General features: G+C 44.6%; 1 protein-coding gene across 2 annotated transcripts in view; it reads right to left on the bottom strand.

Annotated features, from left to right (window-relative positions):
* Positions 1 to 27,256, bottom strand: part of CERT1 (ceramide transporter 1) — a 119,017-nt gene that overhangs the window by 37,564 nt on the left and 54,197 nt on the right. The gene's annotated exons all lie outside the window — the stretch shown is intronic.

Genomic DNA, 27,256 nt, shown 5'->3' with positions numbered 1-27,256 from the left:
ATATATAGATCTGGCCTGCTGGCAGTGGTGTCACAAGGGGGGTGTGGGCCGCACTCAGGTGTCACCCGCCGAGGGGTGACACCAAAGTGCAGACTGCCCCTCTGGTGACAGGAGCCGGGTCACAGTGAGGGAGCCAGCACTACAAGCACACTGGTCCCCGGTGGCAGCCCGCATTTCCTGGACCCCCCCGGAGACACTAAAAACGGGGTTCGAGTGCGTGGCCCCGCCCCCACACATGAGGCCCCACCCACTTGTCCAGAGGCAACCAAAAAGTAAGGACGCCACTGCCTGCTGCATGACATTTGTCAGTCCCAATGAGCAATTATCGTGCACATTTACATGACCAGTCCGACACGGTTCATTTAAAAAGTCACATTTGATGATCTTTAAGTTAAATTGTTCAGATAGAACCACAATTCAGTAGTGTGTACACTGGAAATCAGAAGTTATCAAGATTGCTTAATTTCTCAGAAAACAGTGGAGTCTTTCAGGTGGGTACCCCCACTATAACTGCATTTACTGGAACCCTCTTGTTGGGGACAAAGTTACAGGCATGTATGTGCAGTGCATTTCAAATTGGCTAAGAAACCATTTAAGATTCAAGCACACATTTTAGGAGCAGCACAATGAGGATACATGGAAGAACAACATTACTGGATGACCAACACGATGGAAGTTGTTCGAAGTGAAAGGATACTATAATAAATTGAAGGTTGTAAAGGGGCCTATCCATTAGCAGATCTTTTTCAAAAGATTAAAGACAAAAGATTATCCTTTGAAAATTCCTGGGGCTGCGGTGACAGATATCTGTCGTGTACATGACAGATTTTTGCAAACGGCGAACGATATCGCATGACATCATTCAGGGAGTGGATTTTTTTTAATGTTTCTATTTATTTTCATTAAAAATATTGTTCATCGTTTACCGCGACAGATATTTCTAATATCTGTCAGTGATAAACGATAATTGAACAACATGTTGGAGAGACAAAAGACAAAATTTGTCGGCCGCGGGAGTGTGAATTTTCATCGTTCGGAGCCTATCCATTAGCAGTTAAATCATTAATCGTTCAAATTTATCTGCTAATGGATAGGCCCCTTAACAGTAACACCACAAACAAATATTATATGGAATCTGTATGTAATGCCAGCTGTCCTCCCTTCTTCTAGCATAACCCTAACCGTCCCACCCCACACCCAAAACCTTTCCGTTAGTGCTTAAACCTAACCTTCCCCCCTTAGTGCCTAACCCTAACTCCCACCCACCCTAAACCTCCCCGTTAGTGCTTAAACCTAACCTTCCCCCCCTTAATGCCTAACCCTAAGCCCACCCCCCGTGATGCGTAAACCTAACCCCCCCAGTGGTGCCTAACCCTTACCCTCCACACCATAGGGGTGCCTGACCCCCCCCCCCCATAGGGGTGCCTGACCCTAACCTCCCCCCAAAAAAAAACCTAACGCTAAGCCAGCTATGTAAACTAAACAGACACCCACCCACCCCTGTCCTTCTGTGTTCCGGCGTTGTGATTGAGATAGGCATCAGTATGTCGACGCCTGTCTTAAGTCCCTTGTTGGGCTTCAGCCGTCGGGATTTAGACCGGCAGCCGCGTTACAACTACAGGAGACCACGACTATACAAGTTTAAAAGAAAAAGTGATGGTGACTAGATGAATTAGAACACAAAATAAACATTGAGCTACTAAAAAGAAGATAGCCCTCTGCAGTTCCCGTATTCAGCACATAATATCCCTGCGACCTGTGGTGATGTCACTGCTATAATAGGACAATGAAGTAAGCACTGCAGAGTGGAAGCCACTTCAGCTACTCTACGTTTCCCTCAACTGAACACTTCAGTGACTATATATTCTTTTCCAGCAAATATACTTCAGATTACTATTTTAATGGCATGTGACATACTTAGCTGAGTTACTACACACCAGGAAAATGGTATAAAAAGGTCACAAAAGCAAAATCCTCTCTTCTAGTGTTACTGGATCACTGCATTGCTAAAGCCCATGAAGATCACTTGTATGTTAGTGAACATGGGTAACCAGCACACTTGCGTGATCAGCACTAACCAGTACATGCCATCCCCAGTCAATGACTACAACTACTTCAAGTGAGAACATGTAAATACATTGTGGTGTGACCGGTGACTATCAAATGAACCAGGTGTCACTTAGCAAATCTTTATAGTAACATTAAGGAAAATATGGGTACATATTGGGTATAAAAACTCATAAGCTTAAAATCACTTCATTATAGCAACTCAAGAGCACATTAATAACAGGGCATATATAACATCACTAATGAACATTCCTTTGTTAATTTGCTGCAACTTGCCTAAATTCTGGACTCACTAGGAGGCCGGAAAGTGAATCTTTTGCATGGACAAGTTCCAACCAAAACTGCCAAGTCCATCACTAATACATTATCTAGACGGCCATTTACCTTCTTTAAGAGATGGGTAATTATTGAGTAAAATTATAAAACATGGCAGTTTCTTTATTTGATTATCAGAACTGGAAACATAACAGATTTAAGTGGATAAATGCAGACTCTACAGTTATTAAACCATGACCATAGTTTAACCAATTACTGCCAAGAAAGCAGTATACTTACAGAGGTAATATAACTATCAATGACCTCATGATCGCTGTCACTGACCTAAAGACCATCAAATACCCACCGTAACAAAAAGCAAAAAAGTAATGTTACTATAAATGCATGTACACTAAATACATATTTTTTTTTTACTGCTGCACTTATGTCTTGTAAAGCAGATCATCAGCTATTGCACAGGAAAGCACTCGGAGAAATTAGATAAATCAATAAAATGTAAAAACCATGCAATCACAACTGGTAACACGACCAGCCTAACATCTTAACTCCATCAATGCCAAGAGGTTACACCAGACTGGCAGCACAACATGCTCATCTGAGGTTATCGGAGGGGACAGATCTTAGAGGTTACCAGCAGTTACTTGGCCACTGCCTAATGCCAACAGCACAGACAGTGGGCACAAATATTCAGTACAGTCCTGCAAATCTGGTTACCGGTCTAAAACCTGCGGCACTGCGTCACCTTCTCCAGCACTTTAGAAATCCATGCAGGGTCCATATTGCTTCCTTTCCAATAGTGTTTCCAGGCAAGTGAAGAGGAGACTGCACATAAGCCCTGCCCAGCCCTTATGATGCTCGGAAGGGAAGGAGGTCCAGCCTCGCTAACACGCAATCTGAGGACATGAGTGAAATATGCAGGTCTCGATCACTCAGCAAGCTGGAATGGGTCAATATTCCTAATGATGGACGAGGCTCATGGGAAAACACACTACAATCATCAGCTACATTTTTGCACAAGTCATACATCATCAGCATCATTACAAGAGCTGCAGATCATTATTATTATTATTAAATGGAAAACGAGACTTAAACAAAGCATTACAACAAAGTGATTAAAATTGTATTTAAACCAGGGACAAAGTCATGTTGAAATTTCATTATTTGATTATGGTGGGCAAATTAGTAAGGCACATTACTGCAGTAACAACATGGGGACTACAGTTTAATGCCATTTTCTGAATATTACACTGCAATATTATTTCAATCTCCTATTAGAATGTAATTTCAGACAACCCCTGGTCACACCCAGCACGCGGAAAATCAGCAGGTTATATGTGAACAGAGCCAGATAGAGTAATACAAAACAAAGGAGCCATCAACTCCAAAGTAAAAATCCTTACAAAACAGTAACCTTTGTACACAGGTTGTATGTGGTTAATAGAATGAGCTGATACTATTTAAGCCAGAAAAAAAAAAAAAAAACAGAGCCCCCAAAATCTTTCAGTAGCCAGTGTATGGATGCCTAAAATAGTAAAACCTGGTTTTTCAATCACAGCTTTGACTTAAGAGGGAGATGAAGACTAATGGTGCATACACACGGTCAGATAAACTTGACAATTTAAATGATAACGATCATATCGTTATCATTCAAATCATCAAGTTTATGGCCCCCTCAAATGACCAAACGATGGTCGATGTGCGGGCACGAATGTTCGATAACGATATCGACCATCACACGTGCATGCAGGCCAACTTGGTCGATATCGACCAGGTTAGCCTGTTAACTATAAGGAGTATAGTAGTTGGTGGGTTGCTGCATGTGCTGGATGTTCGATCCAGCACATGCAGGACGATCAGATAACGATCGTTATCGGACCGTCGAGCAGTATGACCATGTGTACACTCCCTAAGGGGTATATTTACTAAAGTTAAAGTTTTTAGAAATGGAGATGTTGCCCATAGCAACCAATCAGCTGCTAGATATCTTCTGGAATGTGCTAGTGAAATGTTAAAAAGAATCCGATTGGTGGCTATGGGAAACATCTCTATTTCTAAAAACTTTCACTTCAGTAAATATACCCCTAAATGAAAACAGGATATTGGAATATATTTGTGGGGAAATACACAATTCCTGGCACAAAAATCCACCAAAAAAACCCAAAAACCAACAGAAGTAGTTTGAAACCATCCCTAGTTGTTTGATGCAGATGACTGGATGGGATTATAAACGCTGTTAAAGATTTCATTAATAGGCGCGACTGTAGCACACACTGAATCCTATAAAATACACTGCAATCTAGATGGCACAGAGAAGAGTACATTATAGAGCAGGGATGGGGAATATCAGGCCCGGGGGCCGTATAGGCCCCGGAATAATTTAGTCAGGCCCTTGGAGCTTTTTCTGCTAGCCTCATCTGGATAACAGGGTGCCTATAATGGCACCCTGCAGCCAGAATCTATGCAGCAGTGCCGCCTAGAGCATCCTTAAGACACTTCAGACGGTCACTCCGCTGCCCTTACAGCTCCCCAGAGCATTGCTGTAATCACTGGCGATTGTGGCCCCGTCCCCGTGTGACATCACACGGAGGGGGCGTGGCCTGCACCGACCCGTAAATAATATTTTTTAAATCAAAATGGCCCTCAGCAGAAAAAAGGTTACCCACCCCCGTTATAGAGGGTAGCGTTTGTATGACCCCAGTTTTACATCTCTCAAGAGAGAAATGGTCATATAGATATACAATATGTAAACACTGATTAAATATCAACATATGGTGGTCCAGCGGAGGTGCAGCAGCATATTATTATCCTTTATTTATATGGCGCCACAAGGGTTACGCAGTGCCTTACATAGTACATAAACAAAGTACAGAAACAGTTGAACAGAACAAGAAAACAGTGACATACAGTACAAGACATTGCAAGACAAGTACATGGCATATAAACATTACTCCAACAGTAGCAGGATGTCAAGAGTTAGGTGCTGTTGTAAGGAGTATAGCATAGATAACAATATAAGTAAAGGAAGAAAAATCAGGGAAGAGGGCCCTGCTCGTGAGAACTTACATTCTAATGGGGAGGGGCAGACAGACAGGGGCGACACAGAAGGGGTGGACAGAGGGTTAGGATGACGGATGGGTGGATTCCTATATTACAGTATGTGAGGAAGTCATTTGGATTAAGATTTACACCACTGACATTCTACTTTATGTGACAGTATTTGTAGGAGTCTGTGGAAAGCCACGGTTGTGATTTCAGTTTACGTGAAGTTTGATGGGTAGCTGAAGCCACCTCATCAAGGGCTATTTAAAGAGTTTGGTTAAGGTGTAACCAGCAGTCTCAGGTAAATGTAGAAATTTGTGAAAGTAGTTGTTGTAAAGAGATGTTCAGATGTTCTGCCTGGTGGTCCAGATAGGTGCAGTGGCATATTCTGCCTGGTGGTCCAGATAGGTGCAGTGGCATATTCTGCCTGGTGGTCCAGATAGGTGCAGTGGCATATTCTGCCTGGTGGTCCAGACCGATGCAGTGGCATATACCGACTGGTGGTCCAGACCGATGCAGTGGCATATACCGACTGGTGGTCCAGACCGATGCAGTGGCATATACCGACTGGTGGTCCAGACCGATGCAGTGGCATATACCGACTGGTGGTCCAGACCGATGCAGTGGCATATACCGACTGGTGGTCCAGACCGCTGCAGTGGCATATACCGACTGGTGGTCCAGACCGCTGCAGTGGCATATACCGACTGGTGGTCCAGACCGGTGCAGTGGCATATACCGACTGGTGGTCCAGACCGGTGCAGTGGCATATACCGACTGGTGGTCCAGACCGGTGCAGTGGCATATACCGACTGGTGGTCCAGACCGGTGCAGTGGCATATTCTGGGTCCAGACTGTCATAACTGCATCCCCTCTCCAAGACCACCTATAGAACAGGCTACACATTGCTTCTTAGCCTGAGAACTCTCAATACAGTCACCAGACTTCTCTCTAAAGGACAGCTAATGGCTTTCCTGCAACTGCTATCTGTTCAGTTTCAAAACACTAAAAATCACACTCATGTACACAAAACAAGTGCAGGTATAACCTATACTCCACTTTTATTACAGACACCACTCTGCAGTTACAGAGATACACCAATGTGTTCTAAAATGTTCCACTGATACTTCGATAGAGGGGTAAATGGGTAACAAATATGCCCTAGCATCTGCTTGCAAGCTAAGCCTTTGTGCAATAGTTTGCAAGAGAATCGTTTCTCCTTTTAACACTTTCATTGCAGGCAGAGTTTAAATAGTTGTTCCAGCATTTAATCTGCTTGTGTGACATCTACTCTGCTTACAAGTCATTGCCATCTATGCCGAGCTTGTGTGACACCACCCACTAAATGACATTGAAGACAAAGTCACTGGAGTTGGATTTACTGCCAACTCGTTAGATCAGCGTAATGGGAAAGGGGGGGGAAGAAAAGCAGAAAGCTTCAGGCCCTGTCCCTGGTTCCCAGTCACCACTAAACCCATCTCTTTAGTGGAGTACATTTATTCAGCAACACACAAGCTGCAAGGACAAATCAGGGATTATAAATGTGTTTATGTGGTATTCTGCCACATACAACATGTACATATGTAACCTGCTTCTCATATTTTGTCAATAACAAAGCAGGATTTACAGGGGGCTCAGACACAATCCTTTTTGGGAGTGGGCAGATGTACACAATAAATACACAAAAATAAGAAAAGGTTTCACAGGAGGCTCTTAATTGTACGTACATCTATGGGATAAAGAGGGAGATTTATGAAACTACCTAAATAGGACAATTGTAGGCATTGCCACAGCAGCCAATTAGCTTCTAGCTAGCAGTAATCATGTACATTCTATAAAATGATAGCAAGAAGCCGATTTGTCTATATGGGAAACTTCTCCACCCATCCTCTTTAGAAGGCTTGATTCATCTCCCCTAAAGTAACTGAAGGCCTGATTCAGACCCGCTCGCAAGCAGGTCGAAGTTGGCCAAGTGCGCATGCGCACGACGGAGGCGGCTCCGTCGTGCGCATGCGCGAGACATGAATAACGACGACCAAGCCGTCGTTATGGGTCTCGCACCAAAGGGGGCATGCTGTCGATGGTGATTGACAGCACGCCCCCTTTGGTGGGTGTGCCGGGGGCGTGGCTGCCCAGACGGAGGCGTTCCCATGGGAACGCCTATCATCTGGGACCGGCCCCACTGACATCACTAGTGATGTCAGTGGGAGTGCTTTTGGCTCTGATAGAGCCGAAAGCACTCGAGGGCTTGCGGCAGCGAGACCCTACCGCAAGGGTCTCATCGCAAGCCCGATGGTCGCGATGGTCTTGACCATCGCGACCATCATTTTGGCCGCTCGCTATAGCTGTGGGTGGTTACCCACAGCTATGCAAGCGGCCAGGAGGCCGCTCTTAAAATCAGAGGGACGGCCCTGATTCAGAGCGAGCGCTCTGTCACAGCGTCCGGCTCTGAATCAGGGCCTGAGTTCCTGAGCAAACTTTCCATTTAGTACATACAACCAGATCAGGATTAAAGCTCATACACACTAGACAATATGCTCCACGAGCGAACTCAACTAGTGTTTCCCCTGCAGTGCCGGGCTCAATGTCATTAACAACGACATTGAGCGCACACACACTGAACAATATCGTTAACGATATCGCTCAGTGCCGGCACCCTCCCTCATCCCTGAACATGCACAAATGGATGATATCGTCAGGTTGGCCTGCATGTTCAAACGATGAACGACATCTTCAACGACCCGCAGAAGCGCGGATCGTTGGCCGTTCAACGCGTACACACTGGACGATTTAGTTATCGTTCAAATTGTCCAACCTATCGTCTAGTGTGTTCGTGGCTTAATTCACTGAATGTTTTAAAGTACATAATCCTTACACAAAATATATCAGACCATGCCACAATTCATGATGGGTCTTGCTGTGCCAAGAGTTTTACTACCCCACCTCCACCATCAATAAACGAATTACAGATTTACATGGAAGTAGTATACAGGTTGAGTCTCCCATATCCAAATATTCCGAAATACGGAATTATTTTGTCATGACTGAGATAATGAAACCTTTGATTTTTATGGTTCAATGTACACAAACTTGATCTAAGGCACAAATTATGAAATACATTGTATTAAATTACCTCCAGGCTGTTTGTGTAAGGTGTGTATGAAAACAAATTAATTTCAGTTCTCTACACAAACTTTGCTTGAGCCACGAAATGATTGAAAATATTGTATACAATTACCTGCAGACTGTGTGTATAAGGTGTATATAACGCAAATGCATTGTGTGTGTATATTTGGGTCCCATTCCCAAGATAGTTCATTATGGTATGCAATTATTCCAAAACACGGAATATTCCGATATCCACAGAACCCATGTCCCAAGCATTTTGGATATGGGAGACTCAACCTGTAGCACTATTTCATGGATAACCCTTTAAAGAAACCATAACAATGTCATTACTAGTCACTGCCCATGCGCCACAGTCATCCAACAATATACTCCTAAGTAATCCTGTCTGGCGTGCACTTTCCTTGCCAAACGATGCAATGGAAATGTTACATAGGAGCCACCTGATTTGAACAACATACACTATGATTCATGCTAAAGTTTAGTAGAACCACAAATTACACAGATTACCGTGGCAACTAAAGTCATATGACACATGTGCATTCTGGCTGGACCAAAATGTAATATATAACACCTATCCTTGTGTATCAATGCCTATTTCCCTATAGATTGTAAGCTTGCGAGCAGGGCCTTCCTACCTATATATCTGTCTGTTATTACTTTTTGTTCTATTAATGCTTACAATTGTAAAGCGCAACGGAATATGCTGCGCTATATAAGAAACTGTTAATAAATAAAAATAAATAAACATGTAGTGAGCAGAGTGGCTTTGGCCCAACCCTTCGAGCGAGCGTCATCTTTTGGGACATGAAGCACAATATCTATGTATTTTGTTTATTTGCATAAATGTTGCCCAGCACACTCAGGGCTCTGTGACTGAATCACAGTGTCTTCAGAAGATTGAGTTGTGGCTCTGCTTGCCCAGCACACTGACAACACTGCCAGCATACTGCATGTTACTAAAAGCCATATGCCTCAGCATCTGTGCTTTCTTGGCAGGCAATGTATTTGGCACACCCAGAGACAGCAAATGTGGAGAGGCAGCCCTCCGGTCAGCCAGTAACAGCTGACCAGTCCGGGTAACATTCAATGAGATTCTTCACTTCTAGTATTTTATTATTTTTTTTACTACGTAAATGAAATTTACAGGCTGTCAGTAGATAATCATTTAGGTTCACTATATAGAAAATGACGCTGTTGTCTTTTAAGTTCTTTAATCAGGGAACAATGTCCATTATTCACAGGATACCAGGAATATGCTAGACGTCAGCCAAAGATAGGAGTTTCCACGTAAATGGAAAAGTAATGCTTACAGCCAAACACACAATCTTACAATCATAGACTTGCCCCGCTAGTACTGAATTAACCCAATTGTACGAGGAAGTTCACATTAGAATGTTAGACTGAACCCAAATAAAGTGACAGAACATTCTGTGCTGTTTGGGGTCCCTGGCTGGAATTTAAGGATTCCAGAAGCTATTCTACTGCATGCCTTTGAGCCTAGGATAGATGTTCCCATTAGTATGTGTTACCCCACTAATCTCGATCTGACCTACTGCTAGGCACAGTCTACTTTCCTATACCCTCTTCCCTTTCCCCTTCTCTTCCTTGTGTTTTATATCCAGTTTCTCCAGATTACCTTTATGCAGCAGGTTGCTGTTTTTTTACGTTTTTATATAATCTTGAGTTTCCATTTTTTTCATGTTTATTGCACATCTGTCTATTTGTATTGTTTCATTTGTCTGTTGCAATGTGTGTATGTTAATAAACCAATAAAATATAATGCATAAAAAAAGAAGTGGCATAGAAACTAGCCCATGTCTCCTTGGTTTTTAGTTTAGTTAGGTGGCCCAAAACAGGTGGAGGGAGTGTTTCGATCTCTCATCAGTACTGCGCCCATGATATTTTCTTAAAATGGGCAGGTAGCTTCATTTCCAATCTTTTATAGCCTTTGTGGACATTAGTAAATGTCTCGCTAAGTACTTGATGTGACCATCTGAACTAGATGACAAATAAGTACCGTGGCTAGAGTGGTGTATGATACAAATATGGGAGGGAGGTCCGTGTGGAGGAAGGTATGTAGTAGATAATCTGTACAGTGACTTAATGGGGGTAAGGAATGAAATTGCTGAGAGTGACGCAATGTTCTGATCAGCAATAGCACATTGTGCCCGCTGTCATCACAAGTGTTCATTCATACACACATAGGAGAGAAGGGAAACTTGTGATGTCTGCACTACTACATTGTATGAAGCGGGATGTCTGAAGAGTCTAGTCTATACCAAGTGGAGATAATATATATATTATTTTTTTTTGGGGGGGGGGGGGGGATTGGAGATTTGGCATTGTAGTCAGAACCTAGATAAGAGGTCTTTAAATGTGCAGCAGGATCCCTTTAGGGCTCAGATACAATGGGGGGGTCAATTAAAATAGTATATGCAATTCATCTCCAAACTCTAAATGCATTTTCTGAGAAAACAGGCATTTTCTTCTTGTTCCCAGCCCCCTGAGCAGGTGAAAGGATATGGAAAATCTTTATTGTAAGGTAAAAATGTTGGGACTTCTGGTACACACCTTGTAAATGAATAATCATGCGTTTGAAGAGTTTAAATAGAATAATTTGCCCAATAAGAACATAATAGTTTTTAGGTGAATTTCTCTAAAAAGCTCAATAATGGGTTAAATCAGTGGTACCCAAACTGTGAGCCGACACTTGCCTCAGGTTGGTGGTCCAGCACCAAATAAAATTATTTATGGTCAATGTAAATATGTGGACAAACAGAAGTGCAAACCTGTCCTCATCGCATAACTGAACCGAAGGAGGACGGGTCAGCACAATTTACTTTACTAAATTTTTTTCTGAATTTCTCAACAACAAACTTTTGGCTTAGGGGTGCCATGAAAACAATTCTGATACACTAGGGCGCAGTGATTCAAAAAAGTTTGGGAATCACTGGGTTAAATCATGTGGAGGTGTAAATGATGTAGAACATGTACGTGAAGGTGTAAATTATGTGGGACAGGTACGTGGAGGTGTAAATGATGTAGGACAGGTACGTGGAGGTGTAAATGATGTAGAACATGTACGTGAAGGTGTAAATTATGTGGGACAGGTACGTGGAGGTGTAAACGATGTAGGACAGGTACGTGGAGGTGTAAATGATGTAGGACAGGCACGTGGAGGTGTAAATGATGTAGGACAGGCACGTGAAGGTGTAAATGATGTGGGACAGGTACGTGGAGGTAATGTATTGATGGTTGAGGGGTTTTAGAACTTGCAGATGAGAGCTACAAAGCCCACTGTGACATGCCAGAGATGCGTGCTTATTTGCCATACTATACACTTTTACAAGCTGATACCACTGGAATCGCAGTGAAAATCCAGTTTTTTGTACTTCCCTCTATGGACGCAAACAAAAAAAAAACACAATATATTATCTCGTTCCAGAACTTAAGCAGGGGTAGGCAGCCTGTGGCATTCCAAATTATGTGGAGCTACACATACAAGCATATCCTGCCACAATTTTAGCATGCCCTGGGATGTGTAGCTCCACAGGTTGCCTACCCCTACTGTAGAGCATTGTTGAGGTCAGTTTAATATCGCACCATCATTTTTGATATGTAACCTGACCACCCAAGAGGTGTCTAAATTTTGCCTATTGGGTCATTCCATACCAAATCATCACAGCTTCCAACCAGAAATTTGATAGGATGGTAGGCAGCAGTGATACATTTTTTGTCATGTTTGCAATCCTGTATGCTTGCAAGGTCAACTAAAACGAATAATAACTTCAAAACAAGAACAACATGAAAGTTCTAACACAATTGGAAGCAAAGAGACCATAGTTTTCATGAAAAAAAAAAAAATAGGTTTATATTTAAATATTGACCTCTACATTTCAGTCACAAGATGTAACCTTTGACCTTGAATATCTAAAAAAAAGTGTATGTTTAAATTTATTGTACATAAAGTACGTTATACCATAGAGAGATTGTATTTAAGTTTCATTTTGGGAAGCTTTTGAGAACAGGAGTAAAAAAAAAAAAAAAAAAAAAATTATTAAGGGCCTGATTCAGAGCCGGACGCTATTTGCGCTCGCTCAGAAAAAAGGAGGTGGCTATTCAAATGAACCGTTCGCTCTTTGCGGTCTGTTCACGCCTCTAGGTCTGAACGAGCGTACAAAACATGCGGTCGTTTTTTGGAAAACTACGCCCCCTGGCCGCTCGCATCCTACGTCATGTCCGCTATTTATTAGATTAATCGAGTACATCGACCATCGTATTAACTGCTCGCTTTTCTTGGTTGGTTTTTCCTACCGCAATCTTGCGAGCAGTTCTGACTATAAAATAACCCAGTGACTTGGTCAATGACGCTGCTGTATTAATTATGCACACCCATAAAACGCCCGTTTTGACCTTTAAGCACGCCTGCGTTCGGATCTTCACTCCCCGTTTTCAAGCACCTTCCCCTGTTACCACCCACATACGCCTCCTCCTGTCACTCAAAATAGCAGGCATTCGCTATTTAGCGAACAAATGATTTTCGGCCACACTGACTGGTTCGCGCATGCGTATTACGATCCGTACGCATGCGCAGTTGTGCAAACATCGCTCGGAACGAACGAGCGGCTGCTTACGAGCGGCTCTGAATCAGGCCCCAAGTACGGCATTTGAACACTTCTTGCACTAACCAGAAGTACAGACTTGTCTTTGAGTGTCTGTGTTCTAGGGGTGGAAATCGATAGTTTTCCATCAATGGTCACCATCGGTGATAATCAATGGTACAATAACAATCGATGGTTTGCACCACTCAGTCTGGCTGCAGGTTCGCATTGAGAACTAGTGATACAAAGACCAGCTTGCCTGCGGGAGGGGGCAGCTTGGATGGCATAGCGGCAGGGGCATTTGAGGACGTGGCATAGGGGGCTTGGCTGGGGATATTACCCAGGATTAGAAGTGGAGCAGGGGGTATGACCATGCGTCATTTAGGCCCCGCCACCGCTGCACAATGCCAAGCTTACAGACATTGGGAAGCAGGGGGCTGGGCAGGGGTTTTATGTGGGAGCTGCAAGGGAGTCTGGGTGGGGGGGGGGAAAGGCAGCCGGCCAGGACACTTGCCTGCTTGTCCGGGGGCGCCACATGATTTTCAGAGGTTCCCAAACTCAGTCCTCGCAAAAAGCGAGCGCTCGCTCTGAATCATGGCGGGTGCTTGTTTAAGCCGCGGCTACAGCTTATGCAAGTGGCCAGGTGATGGCCGCGATGGTCAAGACCATCGCGACCATCGGGCTTGCGACTAGACCCTTACGGTAGTGTCTCGTGGCCGCAAGCCCCAGTGGACTTCCTGCCCTAATAGAGCAGGAAGTCCACTTACTGACATCACGAGTGATGTCAGTAGGGCAGCCCACAAACGGCAGGCGTTCCTGCGTTCGAGCGGGTCTGAATCAGGCCCTCAGTGCTGCAACCCATTTTATATTAAAGGACATGGCAGCAGTAGAAAACAAGCAACCATAGATGATTAAAAAACAGCCACATGTGAATAGCGATCAAATGATTTCTGATAACTGTAGGAAACAAATTAAAAGGGATTCTGTAACTGCTGAGGAAGGATCAAGCACATCAATAGATGAGGAAAGTGACACAGAAGTGGCAACATGCAGGAATAAATAAGCTTTGTAGTCATTAAATGAAAGTTTAAGCAGTGTGGGAGCATCACATCAGAAGGAAAGAAGAAAATATTGCAAAAGAAAAGCTGTAAAAATTGCAAAAGTTACAAAAAAAATTATATAATCCATATCCCAGCTTAGGAACCTGTGCCTGATAATTGTCTTCTACTGCTGCTGTGTCCTTTAATATCAAATGGGTTGCAGCCCTGAGTCTTAATGTACTTACAGATAAACGGTCTTAGGATCTGATTCACTATGGATCACAACTACGATCGTGGCTGCAATTATGCACGCAGTCTGACTGCGATCATATGCTAATCCATTGCAATCACTATGCCGATGCAGCGCATACAAGAACGCCCACATTACTTTGCACACATCTGTAATGTATAGCAAGCCTCCAAAACCATCGGTAACATGGAGTACAATCGGAGCCTCACACACACTTGCACAAGGTCAGACCTTACTCAGAAATTGCTAACTTCATTGCACGCTGTGAGTACTCAAACTGCGTATGGCATTGCAGAGGATAATTTATGCATGCCCCTACAACGGAGTTCAAACGCACTGTCACGTCTGCGTTTCTCAGAACACCCCCCCGCGTCACCTCCCACAAATGGCACTTCCTGTCACTCACTCTGTGATGGGACTTCGTAGTCACTGCGATCGCAGTCCCGATCACAGTAGAGTGTTCAAGCACTGCGATGCATACGCAAGACGCAACAATTGGCCAATTGCGTGCATAATCGCAGTTGCAATCCATAGTGAATCAGGACCTTAGGTACCTTGTATCACTAGTTTTCAATGCAGAAGCTGCAGCTTGACTAAGAACACAGTAGGGGATGGCTATCGACCATCAATAGTTGACAAACATCAGTGGTTTACTATCAATGGCTTTGCCATCGATGGCAGAGAGAATTCTTTTCCGCCATTGACGCAAAGTGTAACCCAATGGTTTTTTTTCTGCTCATGACAGAGCTTATTCCGTCCCCTGGCTGTCCGCTAAGCCCTGTCACCTAAGTCCTGCCCCGTTTTTTTTTTTTATTATTATCATCAGCCTGCCAGGCACCGGTGGCAATCGAGTGGTGCAAACCATCGATTGTTATAGTATCATCGATGGTCATCACCAATTGTCCCATCGATGGTGCCCATTGATGGAAAACCACCGACGGCCATCCCGAGGATAGCGAAAGAGACCCTACAAGACAAGTCTGAACTTGCCAGTTGCATGGTTAGTGCAAAAAGGGTACAATTGCCGTACTTCATTTTTTTTTTACTCCTGATCCCAAAGGCTCCCCAAAATAAATATAATCTCTTGGTATGTTTCAAGTGTATAACATACTTTTATGTACAAAAAACTTATTTCATATATATATATATATATATATATATATATATATATATATATATATATATATATATATATATATATATATTCAAGTTCATCACCACATCCTGTGACCTTGAAATGGAGAAGTCGATATTTAAATCTAAAACTATTTTTTATGAAAAAGTATATAAACTGTGCACCAATTTCTGAATAATTAAGATCTCAAAAACTTAAGGTAATAAACACATTATAAACAAAATAAAAATATCAGAAATAAGAACATATTCTGCATTCGGAGCTCCACCTGCAAAGCAGCTATACACTGCTCACGGCCTCTGCATACAGCTTCAACCAGCAGACCACATTGGGATATCCCTGCGCTGTGCCTACGGAGTGGCTGTACTATACAAGCATCTGCTCGTTTGGAACTTTGAGAACAACGCTAGTACAAAGCCATACCAGGGCCGAAACTAGGATACCTGTCACCCGGTGCAAGGCAGCAATTTTGCGCCCCCCTCCCTTCCTGTACCTGAAGTTTGTCCTTGCTCGTCCATGCAGATGGCTGGCATAAACCCCCTGGCAATGAGTATAAACCCCCATGGCCAGTAAGGACCTCTAGCATTTGTCTCCTCTTTGGCGGCGGCCATTTTTGGATGGCCGTTTTCTGAGTCTGCAGCCCCCAAGCCACCTTGAGTCAGCTTTTTTCACCCCCTGCAATCTGGCACCCGATGCACGTGCACCTCTAGCCCCCCCCCCCTAGTTGCGACCCTGGCCATACCCTGGAGTTTATAACATCTCCAAGTTAAGTCGGCACTTGCAGGTGTACATCATAGCACAGCCAGACAATCCTGCCTTCACAATTGCCGTTTAAACAAGCAGGATGCTAAATATGGTCTCTTACCTTGGAGTTTAGCCGATACGAGACACACTCCTTTTTAATCCTTGCGGTGCAGTCTTTTGGAACACTGATTCTCCATTACTCATTAGGAGAATCCATTCTCCCTCTTTATTTATCTGTCATCTCCTTATTTTTATAACACATGTGCAATTGTGTTTATTACCTTAAGTGTTTGAGACCTTAATTACTCAGGAATTGGTGCATGGTTTATATACTTTGTTTCTGTATTTTTGCAAAATGCAAATGCAAAACCTCTCATAAAGTAATAGGTGCAGCTGTTTATTAAGTGTTTTGGCTAGCGCCAGACTTGGTTTAGCTCTGACTCTATAATTCCCTATTTTTTATGAAAACTAGTCCCTTTGCTTCTAATTGTGGTAGAACTTTCATGTTGGTCTTGTTTTGAAGCTAAGTTATGATTCGTTTTGGTTGACCTTGCAAGCATAAAATGTAATCTTTTTTAGTTTTGTTTGTAATTCTGTAGCATGAACACAGTTTCACTAAGGGCTAAAATTTTACATATGAAAGTTACTGTAGGCCATCTACCATCCTACCAAATCTCATGAAAATCTGAGACGGTTTGGGTTAAAAAGTTAGTTTTTTTGTGTGGTTGATTTGGCATGGAACGACCGTATCGTGTAGCATAGGCTTTAACACCCCGGAAAGAAGTTAAGCTGGATACACACTGGCCGATGTATTGGCCGATCGATTGATCGGTCAATATATCTGGTGCCTGTTCAACATCGACAGCCGCCCCTTTTGGATGCGAGCGCCGGAGCGAGTGCTTTTTGAGCTCGCTCCAGGGCTCGCGCACGCCGCATGTGCGCACTGGCCCTCCATCGACCCGCTTGCGAGCGGGTCTGAATCAGGCCCTCAGTGCTGAAACCCATTTGATATTAAAGGACATGGCAGCAGTAGAAAATAAGCACCCATAGATGATTAAAATACAGCCACATGTGAATAGTGATCAAATGATTTGATAACTGTAGGAAACAAATTAAAAGGGATTCTGTAACTGCTGAGGAAGGACCAAGCACATCAATAGATGAGGAAAGTGACACAGAAGTGGCAACATGCAGGAATGAATCAGCTTTGCAGTCATTAAATTAAAGTTTATCGGCCAATATACACTGGTGTCCGGTGGCCAGTGTGTACCAGCAATATGTCTGTACGACGTCGTTCACAGACATATCACGTCAGCTGTGCTGCACAGCCGATGGACAGATATCTGCAGTTATATCTGTCCATCGGCAAGTGTGTAAGGGCGATCAGCCGATCGACCGTACACAAGCAGTGGCAGCCATGGGGAGGTGGGGGGACACGCCCCCGACCCACCCCCCAGCCAGCGGGACCCGTGCCTGCCTGGAAGATGACGGCCGTTCAGTGTGTATGAATGACCATCATCTACAGATATATCTGTAGATCATTCGATCTGCAGATATATCTGTTCAGTGTGTACCCAGCATTAGTCTCCTGTAGAATACTGAAGATAAGACATTAATGCCTAGGTATCTGTGGAAGATTATCACAATGTGACATTAATCTGCTACTTACAGTGGATTGTTGTGATAAAGGGCACAACTGTTCTGTATATCAGGAAACTGCATTGGAGACATCAGCTGATGGGTTAGTATAGAAAGTCAATGTAGAGAATTAGAAATGGCCATGAAATACAACCGTTACTACACAATCCATCCTGGTTAACATGGTCATCCGTAGTTGACGTTGTAACATCTCCTGAGTATGTGCCAATATCAGGAGGTAGTCTAGATACGGCAGTATCCTGACTCCTTGTCGTCTAAGATGAGCCATCATGACTGCCATTATCTTGGTAAATACCCGACGGCCTGTGGCTAGACCAAAGGGTAGAGTCTGAAATTAGGATTTTGGTACTTACCAATAAATCCCTTTCTCCGATTCCACAGGGAACACTGTAGGCTCAGTACAATGGGGTATAGAAGTGGGTTAACCGGGAGCTGGCACCTTTAAAAAAAAATCTGAATGGTAGCTAGCTCCTCCCCCTCTATACCCCCCTAAAGGCAGTCTAAATAAACTGTGCCTGAGGGGAGCTGGAAATTAAGGAGAAAGGAGACAGAAAAGCTACAGCATTCATATATAAAGAAGTAAACAGTGTTATAAAAGAAAAACAACATTCTAATCAGACTCTGGAAAAACAAACAACCGTCTGAACCTGGAAAACAATAAACTAATGCAGGTAGAACAGCGCAGGGTGGGCGCCCAGTGTCCCCTGCGGAATCGGAGAAAGGGATTTATCGGTAAGTACCAAAATCCTAATTTCTCCTTCATCCACTAGGGGACACTGGAGTCTCAGTATAATGGGGACGTCCCAGAGCCCACATCCCGGGTAGGAGAGCGCTGAGAACCGTGCAAAACTGGCCAAACTCTGAAGCAGAGCACGGCCAAACTCTGAAGCAGAGGCCGCAAAAGTATCAAAGCGGTAAAACTTTAGAAAAGTATGCCTGCCTGACCAAGTGGCCGCTCGACAAAGCTGGTTTAAGGAGACCAAACAAGCAGCCGCCCATGAAGGACCTACAGAGCGTGTAGAATGCGCCGTAACGGAAACAGGTGGTTGTCTTGAAGCCACCACATAAGCCTGTCTGATAATCAGACAAATCCATCTTGAAATGGTTTGTTTGGAAGCCGGCCAACCTGGCCGCGCCAGATCAAACCTAACAAACAAAGCATCGGACTTTCGGAGAGAAGCAGTTCTATCGACATAAATCCTGAGCGCTCTGACAACATCTAAGGACTTAGAGGTTGGAGACTCCTCCCTAAACACAGGGACCACAATTGGTTGGTTTATATGAAAAGCAGATACTACTTTTGGCAGGAAAGACTTGTGTGCGCAACTCCGCCCTATCTTCATGGAAAATGAGATAAGGAGGAAGACATGATAAAGCACCTAATTCAGACACACGCCTCGCTGAGGGGAGTGCCAAAAGAAGAACCACCTTCCAAGTTAAATACTTTATCTCCACTCTCTATAACGGCTCAAAGGTGTCAGACTGGAGAAAAGACAGTACCAAATTCAAGTCCCATGGTGCTGTTGGAGGCACAAAAGGAGGCTGAATTCTGACTACTCCCTGGAGAAAAGTCTAGATATCCAGCAATAAGGTTAATTTCCTCTGAAAGAAAATGGACAACGCGGATACCTGTACCTTTAAGGAACCAAGATGAAGGCCTGCTGTTAAGCCAGCCTGAAGGAAAAGAAAGACGTGATACCTTAAATACAGACGGAGGTGAACTGTGTCGTTCACACCAAGCTACATACGTCTTCCATATGCAATAGTAATGTTGAGATGTAACCTCTTTCCGAGCCCGAAACATGGTAGGAATCACACTTGACGGGATACTCTTTTTCCTGAGAACGGCCACGCCGTTTCAATAGCCACGCCGTCAAACAAAGCCGCCTTAAGTCTTGATAAATAAATGGCCCCTGAAGAAGGAGGTAGTCTTGTAGAGGAAGCAGCCACGGCTCATCCATCAACAGATTCCGTATCTGTGAGTACCACACTCATCTGGGCCAATCTGGAGCTATTAGGGGATGAGCGGGAAAGGAGGGAATAGGTAGATGTAGTGAAATGGCCACGGTGTTATCCGTGCATCCACTGCTGCTGCCTGCGGGTCTCTTGTTCGGGAACAGTAAATTGGTAATTGGTGGTTCAACCTTGACGCCATGAGGTCGGCCCCACCGCAGAGTCAGATGGTGAAATACATGAGAATTGAGCGACCATCCCCCCGGATGAATATCCTGCTAAATGAGGTAGTCTTCCTCCCAATTTTCCACTGAAGAAGATTGCAGAAATCGCCACTGCAAATTCCTCCACCCAAAGCAGAATTCTACTTACTTCTCCCATGGCGGCCCTGCTTTTGGTGCCACCCTGTCTGATGAGGAGGCCAGATGGGGATGTGGAGATAGTCATCTTTTATGTCTAGGGACACAAGAAACTCGTCCTTCTCTAGTCCTGCTATAACAGACTGGAGAGACTCCATCTTCAACCTGAAGGCTCGAAGATAAGGGTTTAGATCCCTGAGGTTGAGAATGGGTCTCATTGAACAGTCCTGCTTGGGCACCACAAACAAGCTGGAATAAAAACCCTGACCTCTCTGATGGGTCGGAACATCATCCACTACCACCTGAGACAACAGCTTTTGTATTGCTTCCTGAATTACCACTTGCTTTCCCAATTCCAGAGGTAAACCGGTTGTGAAAAAACGAGAAGGCGGTTGGATCTTGAAGTCCAACTTCAGGCCGTGAGTAATGATGTCCCGGACCCAGGCGTCCTGACAAGACTTGATCCACACTTCTTTGAAGTGCAGAAGACGAGCTCCCATCCTGGAATCCCCCAAATGAGAAGGGAGAATGTCATGCGGAAGGCTTTGCTGCAGCCTTGTCCTGCTGGGACCCGGATGCAGAGGCTGTCGAAGTTCTACTTCGGCCTCCACAACCGCGGGAGAAGGCCGGAGCTCCTCTGGAACGTCCTCTAAAGCTTCCAGGGGCACGAAAAGACCGAAAGGAAGGTTCTGCTGTAGGTCGCCTAGGGTGAGGAGCAGCAGATGGTAGGTAAGTGGATTTACCACCTGTAGCTTGTGAGATCCACTTACCCAACTCCGTACCCAAAAGGATGTCCCTCCGAAAAGGGAAGAACCTCTACTGCTCTCTTAAGACTCTGCATCTGCTTGCCATTGAGGCAACCAAAGAGCTCTCCTAGCTGATATAGCTAAAGCCGCAGATCTAGAAGAAAGACCACATATGTCTAAGAAGCTTCCCCAAGGAAAGCAGCTGATTCTGCAATTAATTCGGTCAGCTTCTGGCTCCTGCACCTCTTCCTCATCTGAATCATCCCAGTGTAAGGGATTTTGAATCAGTCCCTTATTAGGGACATTATAAGACGAGGCTGCAGGAGGGGCCTGGGACATTACCTTAGTAAGTCCCTCAACAGATCTGGCTAAAGAACGAGCCCAATCTGGTTCGGGTGATCTTTTTCTGATCACCTCCCTGTCTCTGCGAGCTGCTTCTAGCTCTGTAGACAGTTTTGACATAACAGATGTCAATTGCTCAGACCATATAGGCTGAGCTGGTGTGTCAGCAGTCAGAGGCTGAGAAACAGACTTGTCACACAGCACGGAAGTGTTAGACTGTCCCTGTGTGAACTTCTCTGCACAATTTTAGCAGGAGAAGGAATTTTGTGCAGCTTTAGATCCTATGGAAGACATGCTGCAATACTGTGGTGTGTGTGTGTGACACAGTAGGTGAAGAGACAGATAATATAGAGACTGTACACTGTAAAAGGGGCACAGAGCGAGATATGCTATGACCCTTGCAGCGCTAAATTAGTAGTGCTATTAAATTGCAGATGAACCTGCGTTACTGGCCTGATCACAGAGCCGTGTGCAGTCTCCTCGTGCAGCAGGATGCTTAAAATGTCCACCAGCGTCCTTGATAGAAGGGCTGGGGCTGCTGAGAGACAGGAGCAGAAGTCCGCCTTAGGCTCCGCCCCTTCAGTTATGGCGCCCCTTCCCAGCGCTAGCGGTGCCTGCTTACTGTACTCGCCTGACGTCCTGGCTCACCTGCTATTCAGGGAGCCAGGGCACACTAACCTTGTGGCTGCCTATGCTGCCAGCGGCGGGATTTATGCTGGGGAAGCCCGCGATGTGCGCCGCATGCGGTAGCAGGAGACCTCATCGCAAACCGCAGGCAGCAGCGGTGATGTCTCCCCGGCAGCTCCAGCGGTGCAGACAGGCAGGGGCAGTGAGGTACCTGTCTGCATCCTCTTTTGGATTGATTGTAGTTCATTTATTAGAGAGCCCTAAGGAGCTTCGGTCCAGCTCCCAGGGCACACATTTTAGACTGCCTGTAGGGGGAGGAAGCTAGCTACCACTCAATTGTTTTTTTTTTGTTTTTTTTCTTTAAAGGTGCCAGCTCCCGGTTAACCCACTTCTATACTCCGTTCTACTGAGACTCCAGTGTCCCCTAGTGGATGAAGGAGAAATTGGTAATGTTGCTGATCTACGACCAATCTGAGAAAGCTTTGGTGGGATCTTGCAATCGGGACATGCAGATATGCATCTTGTATGTCTAGGGAGACCATGAGGTCTCCAGGCTCCATTTCCAGCATAATTGACCGTAGGGTTTCCATACGGAATTTGGACACCTTTATGAATCTGCTGAGACTTCAGATGCAGGATAGGGCGGTGTAACCCATTAGGTATTTGAATCAAAATAAATTTGAATAAATAATCCCTTCCATGTTGCATCACAGGAATGGGCACTATGACTCCTGATTTCAGGAAGGCCCCAATAGACTTCCGGTAGACCGAAGCTCTGACTGGGTCTGCAGGAAGGGTTGTACCAACCAAACCTCTGCGGAGGATGCCTCAGGAACATGATGGCATACCCATTAGAGACCAGCTCTCGCACCCAGGCATCTGTAGTTGTCTGATGCCAGGCCAGGGCGAACTGTAAAAGTCAGCCCCCAACCCTGATATCCTCCAGGGGGAGGCCCGTCCCATCAGGCAATAGGCTTACCGTCTGGCTTGGAAGCCGGGCGCTTGGCTGACCAAGATTTATTGGGTTGCGGTTTCCTGCAGAAATGACTGTCTGGAAGAGGACTGTTTCTTTGTCCTACTCTGTGGACGAAAGGACAGAGATGACGACTGCCAATAAGAAGTAGAAGTGAATTGCAATTCAGCAAACATTGGTGTTGCCAAAGTCGTCATTATGTCATCTAGCTCTGGTCCAAAAAGTACCTTCCCTGCAAAAGGCAAAGATTCCAAAGACTTTTTAGACCCTGCATCCACCCTCCAGGTCTTTAGCCAAAGGGATCTTCGGGCTGCCACAGAGTTTGCCGAGACTCTAGAAGCCAGGATACCTGTGTCAAAAACCATATACACAGCTCCTTCTCGCATCTGCCTAAGAGACTGCTTTTCGTGTCATCCAGAGATTTTGTCCAATCCTCCATAGCCTTGGCTACCCAGATGAGAAAAAAGTGATTTCAAATAACTGTCAAGCTTTCTATCTGTAACCTCTTTTAAAGAAGGAGCTGCAGGAATGGGTAAAGTAGCGCTCCTGATCAATCTGGTCACCTGAGTGTTTATCGTTGGAGGAATCTCCCATTTGTTACACTCTCCTGGTGCAAATGGGTATTGAGAGGCTATATTCCTTGTAGCATGGAAATGCTTACCAGGAGTAATTCATGCTTCAGTCATCAGTTTCGTCAGTTGCCCAGACTGAGGGAAATAATCCTCAAGGTGGGTACACACCAGACAGATATCTGCAGATGATGGTCATTCATACACACTGAACGGCCATCAGGTCCCGCCCCCCTCCTTGCGGCTGCCGCTGTGTGTACGGGCGTTCTGCAGACCACCCGTACAGACTTAGATATGTCTGCAGACATATCTGTCCATCGGCTGTGCAGCACAGCCAATGCGATATGTCGGTGAACGCCGACGTTCACCGACATATTGTGGGTACACACAGGATGGGCAGCAGATACATTGGACGATCAATTGATCGTCCAATGTACCAGTCAGTGTGTACCCAGCATTAGTCACCTTCTGACGTCTAAAGAACTGTTCCTTAGATGTCAGTGAAACCTCCTCCTCTATATTAAGGATAGATCTAACCGCTCTCACCAGAGAGGGGACATCCACAAGGGACTGATTGTCTTTCACCAAGACAGACACAGAACTCTGAGTATCAGAGTCTGATGAGGAGGCAGAGTCAGACTCTTGAGGCAACAGGTGACTAGCACCTCTCTTATGCCCCTGCTTTACAACTACTGGTTTATCTGCCTGCGGAGAGGCTGTAGCTGGTGGCGTACTCTGACTAGAGTAAGCCGCAGAATTAACCTAACAGGAATTCATGGGGGGCATATACACAGAAGGATACAAATGCTGTGAACACCCCATAGCTGCAGACATTGCAGCTGGAGCCTTTGCTTCTGCAGCTTTGTCCACTAAGTGCGGCAAAATCTGAGACCAAGCGGCCATCCACTCAGGTGGCTCTAGTGCTGATGCACCGAAGACGCTAGGTTGATGTTTACAACAGTTACTACACAATCCATCCCTGGTTAACGTCCTGTTCAGTCAAGCCTGCAACACAGGACTTACTTGACCTAAGCACTGGCAGCTCATCCTTCTCACCTTTAGACATATATAGGTATAAATGGTAGAAGGTATACAGTATAAATGACCCTACAGTATATCTATGAAACACACCATACACCTTTTCAGAGGGATGAGGAGAAACACAGTGATCGGTATAACTGACAGTTTGAAAAAACAGGCTGTAAGGCTAGCTGCTGTATTTATACTGTCACATACAATGCATATTTACGCAGATTTGCTAAAGCAATATGGACTCTGAATCAACTGACCAGCCCCGCGGGGGTAATGGTAGGATATAGATTGCTATATGCCAAACTCAAAAGGAGAGGTATATAGAGAGACAGACCAAACCTCTGAGACCGACAGCTTCAGTAGTGCACGCCTGAACGCTAAATACGAGCGTCTCACAAACGAGGTGGTCAAATATAGCAAATAAGACGCGGAAATCGGTAACCGAAAGTTTGCATCTGGGGGGGGGGGGACCCCCATCTTCCCTAGGCTGCGATTTTGACGGACGGGTACGCTGACTCACGGTAACACGATGTTGACTAGTGCGCCTTACCAACCGTCCCTGGCGACAGACGATATGGCCCCACAACCACCTCCGATGAGTCTCTACACCGGAGTTCCGAAAGGAATCGGTTACCTGACATCTCCATGACCCGACTGCAGTCCCGGACCTCAGCAAAAACAGCTAGCTAAGCCATGCTGAGACCTGCCGAAAACCTCAGTACTGGTGTTTCGGCATAGATGGAGGTAGGAGTCGTCGCGGTATTGCGTCGCTGTCGACGCCTGGTACCGCTTAACTCTGAATTTGAAAAACTAAGGTAAATCATAAAAAGCCTGGGATTGCTAGGCCGTCCTGCTGTTATAACAGGTGCGACTGGTCTTGTCGCGCACCAAACAAAAAAACGGAATGCCTGTGGCGGGGTATATAGGGAGGAGGACCAGTGCATGGTGGGAGCCCCAAAGCTTTTGCTGTTTGGTGCATTGGATAGCTCCAACTACATACCCCAAGGTAATTTCTGTGGCAGAAGAAAAATCCAATTTGAAGAGTGTGGAGAGAGAAGAAGAGAGGAGAAGAGAATATATATATACCCATCCAAGGTCTTTTGACATGAGGATGATCTATGGGTGGGGAAGTATCAAAGACTAGTAGCTGTGTTATTTATTTATAGAAGATCGGTGTTGTAAAGCAGTACATTACACTGCCATAATTATCTCATACTGCTGTCCTACACTGCAAATTACACCATTCTATATCATGACACTACAATTCATAACTTAGTGAAATCATGCATTGCAATTTTTAAATGTAATTACTCTGTTCTGTATCCCCAGTAACTAATGCCTTTAACACTATTAGGAGTAACCGAATACAATACATATTAACGTGTGGCACTGCACCCTACACACACACAATGCCACAATTGCCATACTATACACTTTTAGAAGCTGGCTTTGGGGAGAATTTACCCCACCGGGTGATGAAAAGTGTAATGACAGAGTATATAATTAGCAATCAGGATAGAGTGAGGGTGCTTCTGTTAAGGGGCAGAGCTGCTGTCACTTTCCATAACAATGTATGTGCGCCTCCCCTAACACAGATGCACCGAAGCTCATTGCTTATGTCTCTTTTTCTTCCAGATGACCATTCATGCCAGGGTATTGTAGGCTGTCAGACACCTGTACATGAAGTTTAGTCTTTGCCTCTTCTAAAGTAAAAACAATGGAGACAAGTCATCTATAAATGAGGAAAAAGAGAGCAAGAAGCTTTGATTGAAAAAAATAAAATAAAATAAGTTAGGGGGAAAAACAAGCTCCACAGTATGTTGTGCTCAAGATTTCCTTTACTGACATTTATTACTCAAAAAAAAGCCAAAAAAAAATAAATGTGTAAGGGCTAAAAGTAAGGCAACTATTTTCACAGGGTACAAGCCCATTCTGTAGCTTTTTACCTTTTGGGGAGGGGTCTACACAGGAGATTTTAAAGACACTATTTGTGTAATTGTACAACATTGTGAAATTTACAGGATTAACTGTATTCATTGACTGATGGGATGCTTGATTAATAACTCCTTCATGTGGTTCTTGTCAGTTTCTCTTCCAAGTGATTAAGAGCAGGAAATGTTAATTTAACCCATGTGAGATTTCACAGAACTTAATCTCAGGCAATTTAATCACACAAAAGTAGCACAGTGTTCTTCAAGAGCCATATGCAAGATTTAACCACAGCGACACAAAAGTTGTCTGTGCAGTCTACAGCATAACACAGTAGCACTAATCGCCATACGTTGAAAATATACCTCTTGCCTATATTTAGGCCATCATGTTGTAGCCTGGGTTTCTTTGGGATCTTAGCGGTTTCCATACATTATAAAATAAGACATGCCCAGGGAAAGTGGAGTGCAAGTAAAACCCAGTAAGATTATTATTCAGTTTGACAATCAGTAAATGACTAGACTTTGTCAGTGTGTACCCAGCTTAACACAGCAGGTCTATTGCAGAGACATCGGAAGATCAATTGATCGGCCAATGTATCTGCTGCCCGTCGGGCAGTGTGTACCCGCAATATGTCGGTGAACGTCGGCATTCACCTACATATCGCATTGGCTGTGCTGCACAGCCGATGGACAGATATGTCTGCAGGTGTGTCTCCATATATGTCTCCATTGGCAGATATGTCTCCATTGGCAGGTGTGTATGGGCGGTCTGCAGGCCACCCGT

The sequence above is a fragment of the Taudactylus pleione genome, unplaced genomic scaffold, assembly GCF_031769625.1.
Source record: "Taudactylus pleione unplaced genomic scaffold, aTauple2 ptg000333l, whole genome shotgun sequence".
Taxonomy (NCBI): Eukaryota; Metazoa; Chordata; class Amphibia; order Anura; family Myobatrachidae; genus Taudactylus; species Taudactylus pleione.
This window is presented reverse-complemented; position numbering and strand designations above follow the sequence as displayed.